Source organism: Dipodomys merriami, unplaced genomic scaffold, assembly GCF_024711535.1.
Source record: "Dipodomys merriami isolate MVZ:Mamm:240054 unplaced genomic scaffold, mDipMer1.0.p SCAF_26, whole genome shotgun sequence".
NCBI lineage: Eukaryota > Metazoa > Chordata > Mammalia > Rodentia > Heteromyidae > Dipodomys > Dipodomys merriami.
Genome location: NW_027204048.1, coordinates 6,792,457 through 6,804,910, shown reverse-complemented (window position 1 = coordinate 6,804,910; position 12,454 = coordinate 6,792,457). Strand labels below are relative to the sequence as shown.

Here is a 12,454-nt window from a genome sequence, read left to right as displayed (position 1 = left end):
AGCACGGGAATCAGACACCCACGGGCACGCGCATACTGCAGTCGCCATCCACGAGTGCGTGGTGCATGCGCGCGCACATATCCTGTTTCCTGAGTCCACGTCAGTAGAAATGGCCACACGTGCCCCATACACACCCTTGCACTCCAAGCGTAAGGACACACGCATACCCATGCGGACTCGCGCGCACAATCCCACACCCCGGCACAGAGCCCCCGGACGCGGGGAAGCCACCTCGCACGCCGACGCACACCTGGACGGGGTCTGGTGGGCAGGGCTCCGCTGCTGGCGTCTGCAGAATTCTGTCCCGGCCGCGCCGCCGTCGACGTCAGGGGTCAGAGGTCACGGCGACGACGGCGCTGGCGTGTGTGTTTTTTTTTACCCGGAAGCCACGGCCACCGGAGTCCGCGCGGAGCCTACGCTGCTGCGGTGGAGCCGGGCGCCCTCAGCCCGGGCCGTCGGGTCCCCCTGCGGAGCGGGACGCTGAGCTCGGAGTGGCGGGGAGCATGGTGCCGAGCGGCCCCTGGCCCGTCGCGCGCCGCCGCCAGTGAGCCCCGCGTCGCCGCGGGCGGCCGCCCAGCAGCGGGCCCGGGCCGGGCCAGGCGACACCGCCCGCGAGGCGGGTGAGCGGGGCGGGCTGGCCCGGGCGGGTGTGTGCGGGCCGGGCCGGAGTGAGCGGGGCGGGCGGGCGCGAGCCGGGCGCGCGGGCCGGGCCTCAGATCGCCCAGCCCCGAGCGCGGCTCCCCCCTGGCCCGCCCGGCCGCGTCAGCGCGGGCCGCCGTGCGCGGGGAGCCCGGGCCTGCGGAGTTGGGCTGCGTCCTGGAGCGTTCTGTTGTTGCTTGCCGCCTTTGGCCCCAGTGGAGTGTGTGAAACGCCCGTCCGCGCGCGGGTTCGTCAGGCGCTTCCCGCGGAGGGACCCGCGGTGCCCATGGAGGGCGGGTGTGAACCCCCTGAACCGTGTTTTATAATAGAGCAAATTTGGGAGTGGTTTTGAGATCTTATATGCGAGGCAGGAGACGGAAGATCCTGAGTTCCAGGCCAGATTGGGCTACTGAGAAAAAGATGGCATGTAAATGGGGGGAAAAAAAAGGCACGTAGATGCAGCAGCTTTCTCGCCCTCCCCGCCCCCCCCCCCCCCCCCCCATCCTGGGGCTTGAACTCAGGGCCTGGGCGCTCTTCCCAGGCTTTTCCCCTCCAGGCTAGCGCTCTACCATTTGAGTCACTTTCTTGCTTTTTGGTGCATAATTGGAGGTAAGAGTCTCATGGACTTTCCTTGGCTTTGTATTTCGATCATATCTCAGCCTCCTGAGTAGCTAGGATTACCAGTGGGAGCCACGGGCACCCTGCTGTGACTTTTCTTAATATCTTTCATACCCCAAATACTTTCATTTTTTTTTTTTCTGCTTTAAGATGGTTAGCTAGTAAAACAAGAAACAAAAGCAAAAGAACTACTAAAGAATAGAAATTATTGTCATCTTGGACCTATGGCAGATTTATTTATTTAAAAAAAGTGGAGCTTAATTGTGGTTGTTATTGGAGTCAGTAAAAGGCACCTTACATCGTGGCACATGAAGTTGGTCATTGTGTTTTTCAGCTTGGTATTGGGCTTGAAACCTTCGTGTCGGCCATAGCACTGAGTGAAGAAGAGCATGGCTTTGAGAGATGAGTTAACTCAGAATATACTTAGCCCATGCTTGCAGCATGACTATTCTGACTCCTGAGCCTCTGACACAACTTCCTCCTGGAGAGCAGTGGTAGTGGTGTCCACCTAGAAGGGCCAGGGAGCTTAAAAGGTGGGGTGCCCATGAAGCAGGAGGGGTGGTGCCTTGGACATGGCATTATTGTTGGTAGCCTTTAGCAACAGGTTTTCTCACCCCCTGATCCTCAGTAATCGGATTCTGCCTCTTTATCACTCCACTGGAAGGGGTTTGCTTACATTACTGTAGATGTGCAGATGGTGCTAGGATGGATTCTAAGTCTCACTCAGGCAAGCATTCTACCACAGTGTATGTCTTGTTGCAAAATTGTATGGATGCATTTCAGTCTTTGTCCCATTTGATGATGTTTCCTCTTCCTTCAGACCTGTTGTATTTATTAGGGAGCAGCTCCCTAGTTCACTTATTATATGATCTTAGGCCAATAAACCAACTCTCCATATCCCTTAATTTCCCATTCCATAATTTAATCTCATCCATAAAACGCAGATGTGGTAAGGGTTATGTATACTATTTGCAAAACTCAGCACAGTGCCTCCTTCACAGAAAATAGTGCCTAGGTTCTGAGTTCAAGCCCCATGACTGGCTCAAGCAAACTAGCAAGAAAGTGATGGGGTCGGCCTTATGGCCAGGTCTCTTGGAGCTGCATGGAGATGGCCTCATGGCTGAGAGAAGTGGTGTGAACAGGCTACATTTGGAGTTTCTGTGGCTGAGGACAGACTGGAGTTGGAGTCTTCTGAAGGGGGCACTGCGGTACTTGGTCTGTGTGGTTGCAGGAGCGCAGAGTCCATGGCTGTCCAAGGCCCCGATTGTTGACTGATGACCTCACAGGGCCGTGTAGGTGTGAGATCTGAAGGGGAGGAGGTTGCAGGGCAGCTGAAGCCCTAACTGAGTCTATTGGATCAGAGACCCCAGCTGGAGCTGGGAGTGGGAGGGGGACCACCCAGGAGGAGGGGCGAGGTGAGGCCCTGGGCACTAGAGGAGGAACTGGCTGAGGCTGAGCATGGTCTCTCAGCTGGAACCTTGCAGTACCCTGCTCCCTCTCTGAAGGCCTGCTGTGTCCTAACCCCTCTGTGACCTTGTCCCCTACCTTTGTGACCTCATCTGTGACCTCCCCCTCCCCCTCTGTGACCTCATCCCCCACCTCTGTGACCTTGTCCTCTCCCTCTGTGACCTCATTTTCTCCCTCTGTGACATCTTCCTCCCTCTCTGTGACCATGTCCTCCTCCTCCTCCCCTTCTGTATCCTCCATTCCTTCTGATCTGCCCCTCCCCCACCGTGTCCTCCCCCTCCCCCCTTTGTGTCTGGGTCCTCCCCTGTGCCCCCCCCCCCCCGCCCCCAACTGCATTCCCCACCTCGGTGGTCCCCCTCTGTGACAGGCCATCTGGCTGCACAGGCCTGTTGACCCCAGCAGGTGCTCTACCTCAGCTCTTCTGGGGCAGCTGCCATTGAGTCTCTGGCTTTTTTTTTTTTTTTTCTTTTTTTGCGAGGCTCAGGCTCAGCACTGCAATGGGCTGTGGCAGCTCAGACATGGCAGGGATAGAACTCTGGCCTTGCTCTGCTTTGAGCCACACCCCAGCCCTGCCTTCTCTCCCATTTCTCCTGTCAGGTCAAGGCCCGAGCGTTTCTCATGGGTATCTGCAGCTCTCATTTCCCCTTCTCCAGCTCCCTGTCATCTGGTTGTGTGTGTCCACTATGAGGAGTTCCCTGCTAGCCTGAGGTAGAGTCTAGCAGAGGATGAATGGTGTTTTTTGTTGTGGTGTAAAGGAAAGCTTGTTTCTGGGCACAGGTGGTAGCTTAGTGTACCTTAAGTGAGAATACCTTAGGTAAAGTGTGACACTACTGAGGAAGCACTGCTGGGAATCTAGAATCCCTCTCCAGTCCAAAGAATCCGGGTTAAACTAGAATACACCTACTTGAAAACTTCAGCAAGTAGCCATGGGAGAAACTTCGAAGTACTTTGGGGGAGAGAGAGACAGAGAGAGAGAGAGAGAGAGAGACAGGGATAGATAGGTTCCACAGGCCTTGTCCCACAGGCTTAAATATGTTCATTTACTTCCTGGCTAATAAAAATTTTAATCCCATGGTAAAATTCTGTGTGTGGGTTTCCTCTTTTCCACACTGCATGCTTCCTGCCTGAGTTTTCTGGGTATTGAGGAGTGAACCCCACTCAGCCCAGGCCAGTCCTGAAACATGGAATTCAGCCTCTGCCTACCTCTACCCTGTTCCTGCCTCTCTCCTCAGGACTTTGTAAAGCACCCGCTGTAGGACTTTTCTTGTTCTCTGATATGGCTCGGCGCACAGCTCAGCAGCGTGGGTGGGTCCTGCTTCTCCTGGTCACCTCTCTGCACTGCTATGGCCTCTCATCCTCTGCCTGTCTGGAGAACACTGTGTCCCTCCCTCTTTACCCCCCCCCCCCCCCAGTTGCCTGGAGGAGCCTGGGTCAGTGTCTCCTGCTTGCACTTGAGCTGCTTATGAGCCTGCAGTCCTGGTGGCATCAAGTTAAGGGAACCTTAGTAGCACCAGAACAGGTAGGAGTGTGCTTCTGTTTGCTGCTGTGTTTATTTCAGATGGATTTGCGGAAGCGTTCTTGAGCTCAGGCATATATAGTAAGTCCTTCGAGCACCATCTAGGAATGCCCCAGGTTCTATCCCAGCACTGCAGAACTAACTAAAAATATTCTTTAAAATTCCGTGTTTTGGGAGCTGGAAAGATGGCTCAATGGTAGAGTGCTTGCTTGCATGCATGAGACCCTGGGCTTGATTTCTCAGTACCATATAAGCAGAAAAAGCCTGAAGTGGCACTGTGGCTCAAGTGGTAGAGTAATAACCTTAAGCTGAAGAGCTGAGGGACAGCATCCAGGCCCAGAGTTCAGGCCCCACAACCAACACCCCTCCCCCCAACCAAAGAAAAAATATTTCGTGTTTTTTTGTCATCTTCATTAATGAATGGAATTAAATTTTTTTTTTTTTTTTTTTTGGGTCCGGTCATGGAGCCTGAACTCAAGGCCTGGGCGCTGTCCCTGAGCTCTTCAGCTCAAGGCTAGCGCTCTACCACTTGAGCCACAGCGCCACTTCCGGCTTTTTTCTTTTTGCTTATGTGGTGCTGAGGTTGAACCCAGGGCTTTGAGCATACAAGTCGAGCACTCTACCACTGAGCCACCTTCCCAGCCCCTGGAATTAAATTTTTATTAAGTTGTGTTTTTATTTTTATTAGTAAATTAGCAGAATCAGTTCATTACATTGATGGATTTTATTGTTGAAAATGATTAGAAATGGGGAAGCCCAAGGAGAGGGTGCTTATTTCATATAGGTGACCCTGGGCTGGTCCCTTCACTATGATTAAAAAGAGGAAGATCTGGATGGATACTAGTGTCTCACGCCTGTAATCCTACCTTACTCAGGGCACTGAGATCTTTGGAGCGAGGTTTGAAGACAGTTCGGACAGGAGATTTTGTGACACACTAATTAGCTTGAGCTAATGGCTCAAGTGGTGGATCACCAGCCTTGAGTACAAAAGCTCAGGAACAGTACCTACCCAGGCCTTGAGTTCAAGCCCCAGAACCTGCACAAAAAGAAAAAGAAAGAAAAAGAAAACCCAGGCACCAGTGGCTCAAGCCTGTAACCTTAGCTACTCAGGAGGCTGAGATCTGAGATCACGGTTCAAAGCCAGCACGGGAAGGAAAGTCTGTGAGATTCTTCTCTCCAATTAATCACCAGAAAACCAGAAGTGGCGCTGTGGCTCAAGTGGTAGAGCTGAAGAGCATAGGGACAGTGCCCAGGCCCAGAGTTAAAGCCCCACTATTGACAAAAAAAAAAAAAGGTTTGTGTGGCTGCAGCCATAGGCAGGTGCTCTGAGAAGACACCATGTGTTTTTGAGCTCTACAAATGTTTTGCTGTAATGGGAGGGTGGGGCCCTGAAAACATTCCCCTGAGAACAAGCAGGGACAGGATCTGGGTTTCAGATGCTGTGTTTTTTTTTTTTTGTTTTTTTTTTGGGGGTGGCGTCAGTTGTGGGCCTGAACTCTGGGCCTGGGTGCTGTCCCTCAGCTCTTCAGCTTAAGGCTAGCGCTCTACCACTTGAGCCACAGCGCCACTTCTGGCTTTTTTCCTTTTTTGCTTATGTGGTGCTGAGGAATCGAACCCAGGGCCTCAAGCATGAAAGGCAAGCGCTCTACCACTGAGCCACCTTCCCAGCCCCAGATGCTGTGTTTTTGAGGGCTGCCTTGTTTTCATGCTGAGGAGATGCTGTGGTGACTGCATGTCACCTTTTCTAATGCTCCTGCATGAATACCTTTGTAGCCAGTTCTTTGTTTTCAGCATGGGCATTTACTCATGACACCTCTATTCTTTTTTTTCTTCCCCCTTAGATTCATGTTCAGTTTTTATCCATGGATAGGTACACATGTCTGTGTACATAGGTCTAACTTAGGTCTAACTTCCACACAAGAGTGAAAACACAATATTTTGCTTTCTGAGCTGGTTCAGTCTGAGGTCCTTAAATTGTGTTCATTTTCCTACAAATTTCTGTTTGGCTGTTGTGAACAGTGATGTGGTGTACAAAGTTGTGCAGGTAAGTGTCTCTCTGGTATTGGCTTGCCCTGCTTGGGGCACATGCCCAGGAGTGGAATGTCGGGTAATAGGAAGGCCCACATTGACTCTTGAAGAAGCTCCACACTGACTTCCATGGTGGTTGCACTAGTGCACATTCCCACCAAAAGTGTGTAGTTCCCTTTTCCCTGCCATCCTCTCCAACATTTGTACTTTTTGACTGGGATGAGATGGAATCTTAGTGTTGTTTTTCTTTTCTCTTTTTTTTTTTTTTTTGGCATTTGCATTTCCTAATGGCTAAGAATGTTGAACATTCCTTCATGTATCTATCAGCCATTTGTATTCTTTTGAGAGCTGTCTGCTCAATTTGCTTGTCCATTTATTAGTTGAATTATTCTGTTTAATTTTTTGAGTTCTCTTTATATTCTGGATATTAATCTCTTTATATTCTGGACTTAAAATATATTTTAGGGCTGGGAAGGTGGCTCAGTGGTAGAGCGCTTGCCTTGCATGCCTTGAGGCCCTGGGTTCGATTCCTCAGCACCACATAAACAAAAAGAAAAAAGCCGGAAGTGGTGCTGTGGCTCAAGTGGTAGAGTGCTAGCCTTGAGCTGAAGAGCTGAGGGACAGCACCCAGGACCAGAGTTCAGGCCCCACGACTGGACCCCCCCCAAAATATATATATATTTTAGCTCCCTTTTCCTCCCTCTGTGTATTAAGCCTGTCATACATATATATATACACATACATATTATATATATTTAAGTAGTTGTATAAAGGAGTTACCATCCAACAAATCACTGTATGAGTACAGTTCATCTTGATTGATGGCATTCCTTTTATCATCCTTAAGTTACTTCTTCTTCCTTTTTTCTTTTTTTTTTTTTGGTGCCAGTCCTGGGGCTTGAACTCAGGGTCTGAGCACTGTCCCTGAGCTTCTCTTGCTCAAGGCGAGCACTCTACCACTTGAACCACAGCACCACTTCAGCTTTTTCTGTTTATGTGGTGCTGAGAAATTGAACCCAGGACTTCATGCATGCTAGGCCAGCACTCTACCACTTAGTCACATTCCCAGCTCCTCTTAATTTTCTTAATTTTGTTTTGTTTTGCTTTTGGGTCCAGTCGTGGGGCCTGAACCCTGGGTCTGGGCGCTATCCCTCAGCTCTTCAGCTCAAGGCTAGCACTCTACCACTTGAGCCACAGCGCCACTTCCGCCTTTTTTTTCTGCTTATATGGTGCTGAGGAATCGAACCCAAGGCCTCAAGCATGCAAGGCAAGCGCTCTACCACTGAGCCACCTTCCCAGTCCCAATTTTCTTAATTTTGTAGGATATGCATTAAATATTATGACTATATTCTCACCTCTTCCTCTCTATTCATCTGTCCCCTTTCGAGTGTCAGTTTCCTGCTCTTCATTTTGTTGCACTGCTAGTTTTTCTAAGGAATTACACCATTTGAATTCTCCCCTGAAGATGCATTTGTGTGAACTTGTATATAATCCTCTTGTGTTTACTTGTACATTTACAAATCAGTTCTGGATTCTGCATATTAGGGAAAACATGCATCCTTTGTCTATCTGGGCCTGACTTGCTTCATTTAACATAATTTTTTCCAGGTCTTTCCATTTCCTTGGAAATGATATAATATCTACTCATCCTAATGGATGAGTAGAATTCCATTGTGTATGTATACAGCATCTTCTTGATCCATATGCCCATTGAGGGGCATCTAGGCTGATTCCATATCTTGACTGTGGTGAATAGTGCAGTAAGGAATATGGTTGTGCTATTGGCTTTGCTGTATCCTGACTTGCAATGTTTTGGAAATATGCCTAAGAGTAGAATTGCTGGATCATAGGGTAATACTTTGTTTTGTTTTTTGAGATGTCTCCAACTACTTTTCAGAGTGGTTGAACATTCCCACTAGCAGTGTATGTTCCTCTTTGGAAAGAGTTGGGCGGTTAGGTAGTGCCTGGCAATGCTGCTGGCAGCTACAGCACCTGTCCCACAGATTTGCATACAAGTTTCTAATGGGATTATGCACGATAGCTAGAGTGGTAAGTGTAAACTCTTGTGTGTAGTGGGTGTGTCTGGCAGGAGGAGGCAAGCAGCAGGGGGGGGATGGGGGGGTGGGGGGGTGTGGGGGAAGGGTTGGATGAAAGGGTGAGTACTCTTGAGGAGCAGTGAGGCTCAACTTTAAAGGAATCATGCTGAGTGAAGTATGTGACTGTGTTCATTTGAAATGCCTCGTGACCAACCAAAAAAAAAAAAAAAAAGAGCTACACATGTTAAAAGCTCAGAACCCAGAGCATCAAAAAAAAATTTTTTTTTTCTTTTTGTTGGTTGTGGGGCTTGAACTCAGGGCCTGGGCACTGTCCCTGAGCTTCTTTTACTCAAGGCTAGTGCTCTGCCACTTGAGCCACAGTGCCACTTCTGTTTTTTCTTACTGGAGATGAGTTTCACAGACTTTCCTGTCTGGGCTGGCTTTGAACCAACGTCCTCAGCTCTCAGCCTCCTGATCAGCTAGGATTATGGGCATGAGCCACCCAGTGCTGGACTCACCTCCAGTTTTGTAATGGTTATTTGAAGATAAGAATCTTAGGAACTTTTCTGCCTGGGCTGGCTTTGAACTGCAATCCTCAGATCTCAGCCTCCTGAGTAGCTAGGATTACAGGGGTGAGCCATCAGTGCCCAGTAAAAGAACTTTATTTTGTCTGAGACCAGAACTAACACTTACTTGCTTTTGCTCATTGGCTGGCACTTTACCACCTGAGCCGTACCTCCAACTCCACAAAAGAACTTCTATACCTTAGTAAGAAACAGACTAACACCAGGAGTTGAAAGGTTAGAGGATTCAAGCCATTCATTTTTGATTGATCCTACATGGCTGATAAAAATCAGAAAAGATGCTCAGTTTCAGCGAGGTACAGTGTGGAGTATAAAGATAATTTCCTATCTCTCTGGACGTGCCTTTGGACATTGAGTGTTGGCACAGGTGTTGGGAAGTAGAGCAGGCATTTCCCTGTGGAGTGTGTGCAGGGTGAAGGGTTGGGCCCCACGCAGAGCAGGCTGAGGTGGCCCTGTGTGGCCCCAGTGTTTGGGAGCCACTTGCATTCCTCTTGCAGTGCCTCTGTGGGTGATGCTGTGGAAGACCTTGCTGGCTCCCAGTGTCACCTCCTGGAGAGCCACTGTGCCTGGCCAGCAAGTGCAGCCCGTGACTGGCCAGGGAAGAGATGAGTGTCAGAGAGGTGAATGTATATTTGCAGATACAGCATCAGTAATAGTGTCTGCATTCACATGTAGTAAGTCAGAAAATGTGCATGGATACTGTACCCTCCTTTTTTTGTTTGTTTGTTTTTTTCTTGTCGGTCGTGGGGCTTGAACTCTGGGCCTGGGCGCTGTCCCTCAGCTCTTCAGCTCAAGACTAGCGCTCTACCACTTGACCTACAGCGCCACTTCCGGTTTTCTGGTGGTTTATTGGAGATAGGAGTCTCACGGTCTCTCCTGCCCGGGCTGGCTTTGAACCGCGATCCTCAGATCTCAGCCTCCTGAGTAGCTAGGATTACAGGCGTGAGCCACCAGCGCCCGGCTATCCCTCCTTTTTTAAAAACAGGTTTGAACTCAAGTCTTCTGGTTGCTAGGCAAACACTCTGCCACTTTAACTGCACCCCCATGATTGTTTTGCTTCGTTTGTTTTCTCAGATCAGGGCTTGTGTTTTGCATGGGCCTGGCCTCTCCCTTTGCCTCTTGAGTTGCTGAGTTAGCAGGGTGTTCACATGCCCAGCTTGTTCACCTGACTTTCCCAGGGCTGACCTCAAACTGCAGTCCTTCTCATCTCCACCTCTGAGTAGCTGGAATTAGAAGCCTGCACCACTGAGGCGGGTGAAGCTTGACAATTTAAGGACTGGGCTTGCCTGTGAGGAAGAGAAGTACTCTTTACATCTCAGAGGGGCGAGCACAGCTTGTAGCTGCAGGTTTTCTTGGGAGTTGTTTTACCTGTAGAATTTAGAAGCTAGTCCAGACATTAAAAAAATTGCTTTCTGTTAATATTGTTTTAGTGTGCTCATCTTTATGTGTTCTGGGTGTGCAAGGGCAAAATATTCTCCCCTGTGGAGTCAAAATGAGAGGTGACACAATATGCAAGCAGTCACATGGGTAAACTTCATTTGTGGGATGTTGCTGGGCATTGGACCTAGGCCTAGTGCCTGCTAAGTATATACTGCCACCCAGCTTCAGCCCCAGACACTGACAGCCCAGAAGGGACACAGCTGGCACTGTGTCCATGTAGCTCTCTCATCTTCTGACACCAGTGCAGAAGAGCACACATGACAAGAAAAAGAAGAAAACAGCCAGAAGAACAAGTGTATAGAGTTTGGGGAAAGCATCTAGGGTGGAGGAGCAAACTTTCAGATTAGGTTCAAAACCTGTAGGAAGAATTTGAGAGTAACACAGTGCTAGTTACAGTTGAAATGTGGAAAATGCGGTTGAAATTAAGGAAAGAACATCTAAGTACAGGGATAGGCATTCTAGGCCCATGGGTGAGAAGCAGCACCAAACCCCAGGTGGATGTGTGGTTTGTTCAGTCCCACAAGACTTCCCTCAGGAAGTTAGCAGGTGGATCCTAAGAGGCAGCCAAGGACCTGTGCCGCAAGCCCAGTGCAGAAGTGGGGAGGTGGATGGCACAGTTGGGAAGGTAGGCAGACTTCTGGGTTGTGATCCTGGGGCCATGAGAGGAGCTGTTATTGGCTTTATCTTAGGCATGGCAGGGTGCTTGGGGGATCTTAGCAGGGAGCAATAAATCCATTCCTAGCTTGGCAGGTACGGGGCACGGGTCCTGGGGCGTGAGAGGAGTGAGTGAACTAGCAACCTGGCTGCTTCTCAGCAGTAGGGCCTGTCAGCCACTGTTGGTCAGATCATTCATCTACTTACAGATTGTGTTAGGTGGTGCTGGGATTTGAATTTGGGACTTCGCATGTGCCAGGCAACTATTCTCAGTCCCTTTGGTTTCAGTTATGTTGGGAATAGTGTCTTGTGCTTTTGCCTCAGACCTCAGTCCTCTTTCCTATTCCTTCCACATAGCTGCACACCACCACATCCAATTGTTTGTTGAGATGAGGTATCACTAGGTATTTTGCCCAGGGGGAACACGAATCACGACCCTCCTAACCCTGCCTCTCCATTGCTGGGATTTACAATGTACACTATCTTCCTGGCTGAGTCATTTTCTTAGAGTGATATAGGAGCAGTAGCTTTTTATTATAGATTATTTAGAAGATTTCCTATCTGTCTCTCAAATTAACCCTCTTAGAGGCAGTGTCAGTGAACAAAGACTTTACTTCTGGTCTTTTGTATGTGATAGGATCACACTTAAGTAGCCAGTGCAGTCCTGGGTCTTGCTGTGTATCCCAGATTGGCCTCCAGCTTGTGACTCCTCATGCCTCTGCCTCCTGAGTGATGGAATCATGGGCATGCATCCCCATGCTTACTTTCCTTCTAGTCTTTTGTTATTATTAAGGTGGTGTGCGGAGGGGTTACCATTTCCTAAGTCAGGTAAAGAGTATACTTTTTTTTGACATCTACCCCTTCCTTTGCTTCCTTCAGTTTTCCCTGCCCATCCCTGCCCACATGTTATATAGATCATTTTCCACATAGTTCATGTTGAAAAGCATGATTACATTTGTTTTCAATTTATTTATTTATTTTTTTTTATTTTTTTTTTATTTTTTTTTTTAATTTTATTTTATTTGTGAACATACTGTACAGAGGAGTTACAATTACATGGGCAGGATAATGCATACATTTCTTACCAAGCATTGCAGCCTCCTCCTTTGTTTACCCTTCACATCCCTTCCCAGCCTCCCCCCTCCCCCCATCCCAATCCTATTCCTTCCCCCCCCCCCCCCCCCCCGCACCGACGTTGTAAAGCTCGTTTTGGACATGACAACTTGTACTTCTCATTGTTGCAACAGGTCCATCTGTATCCTTAAACAACTGGTTTTTCCCCATCTCCTCCACAAGTTATACTGACATCAAATATAGTGAAAGCAGGGGTTATACTGTGGGGGAGGGACATACAAAGCAACAAAGAGATAATCTTATAAATGCGTTAGAAAAACATGCATGAAAGAAAAAAAACCTTAAAATACACATCTAAGGGTTCATTTTCCTGACATCACATTATCTGACCTTTTCCG

At 48.9% G+C, this 12,454-nt stretch overlaps 1 protein-coding gene across 2 annotated transcripts in view; it reads left to right on the top strand.

Moving 5' to 3' along the window:
• The window catches only part of Tmem248 (transmembrane protein 248), a 37,375-nt gene that overhangs the window by 5,048 nt on the left and 19,873 nt on the right, over positions 1 to 12,454 (top strand). The window contains exon 1 of one of the 2 annotated variants that reach the window (XM_070035610.1): positions 374 to 620. The exons of the other annotated variant lie outside the window; for it this stretch is intronic. The gene's annotated coding sequence lies outside the window, so the exon portion shown is untranslated. Of the gene's footprint in view, positions 1 to 373; positions 621 to 12,454 lie in introns of those variants that run through there. 2 annotated transcript variants of the gene reach the window in all.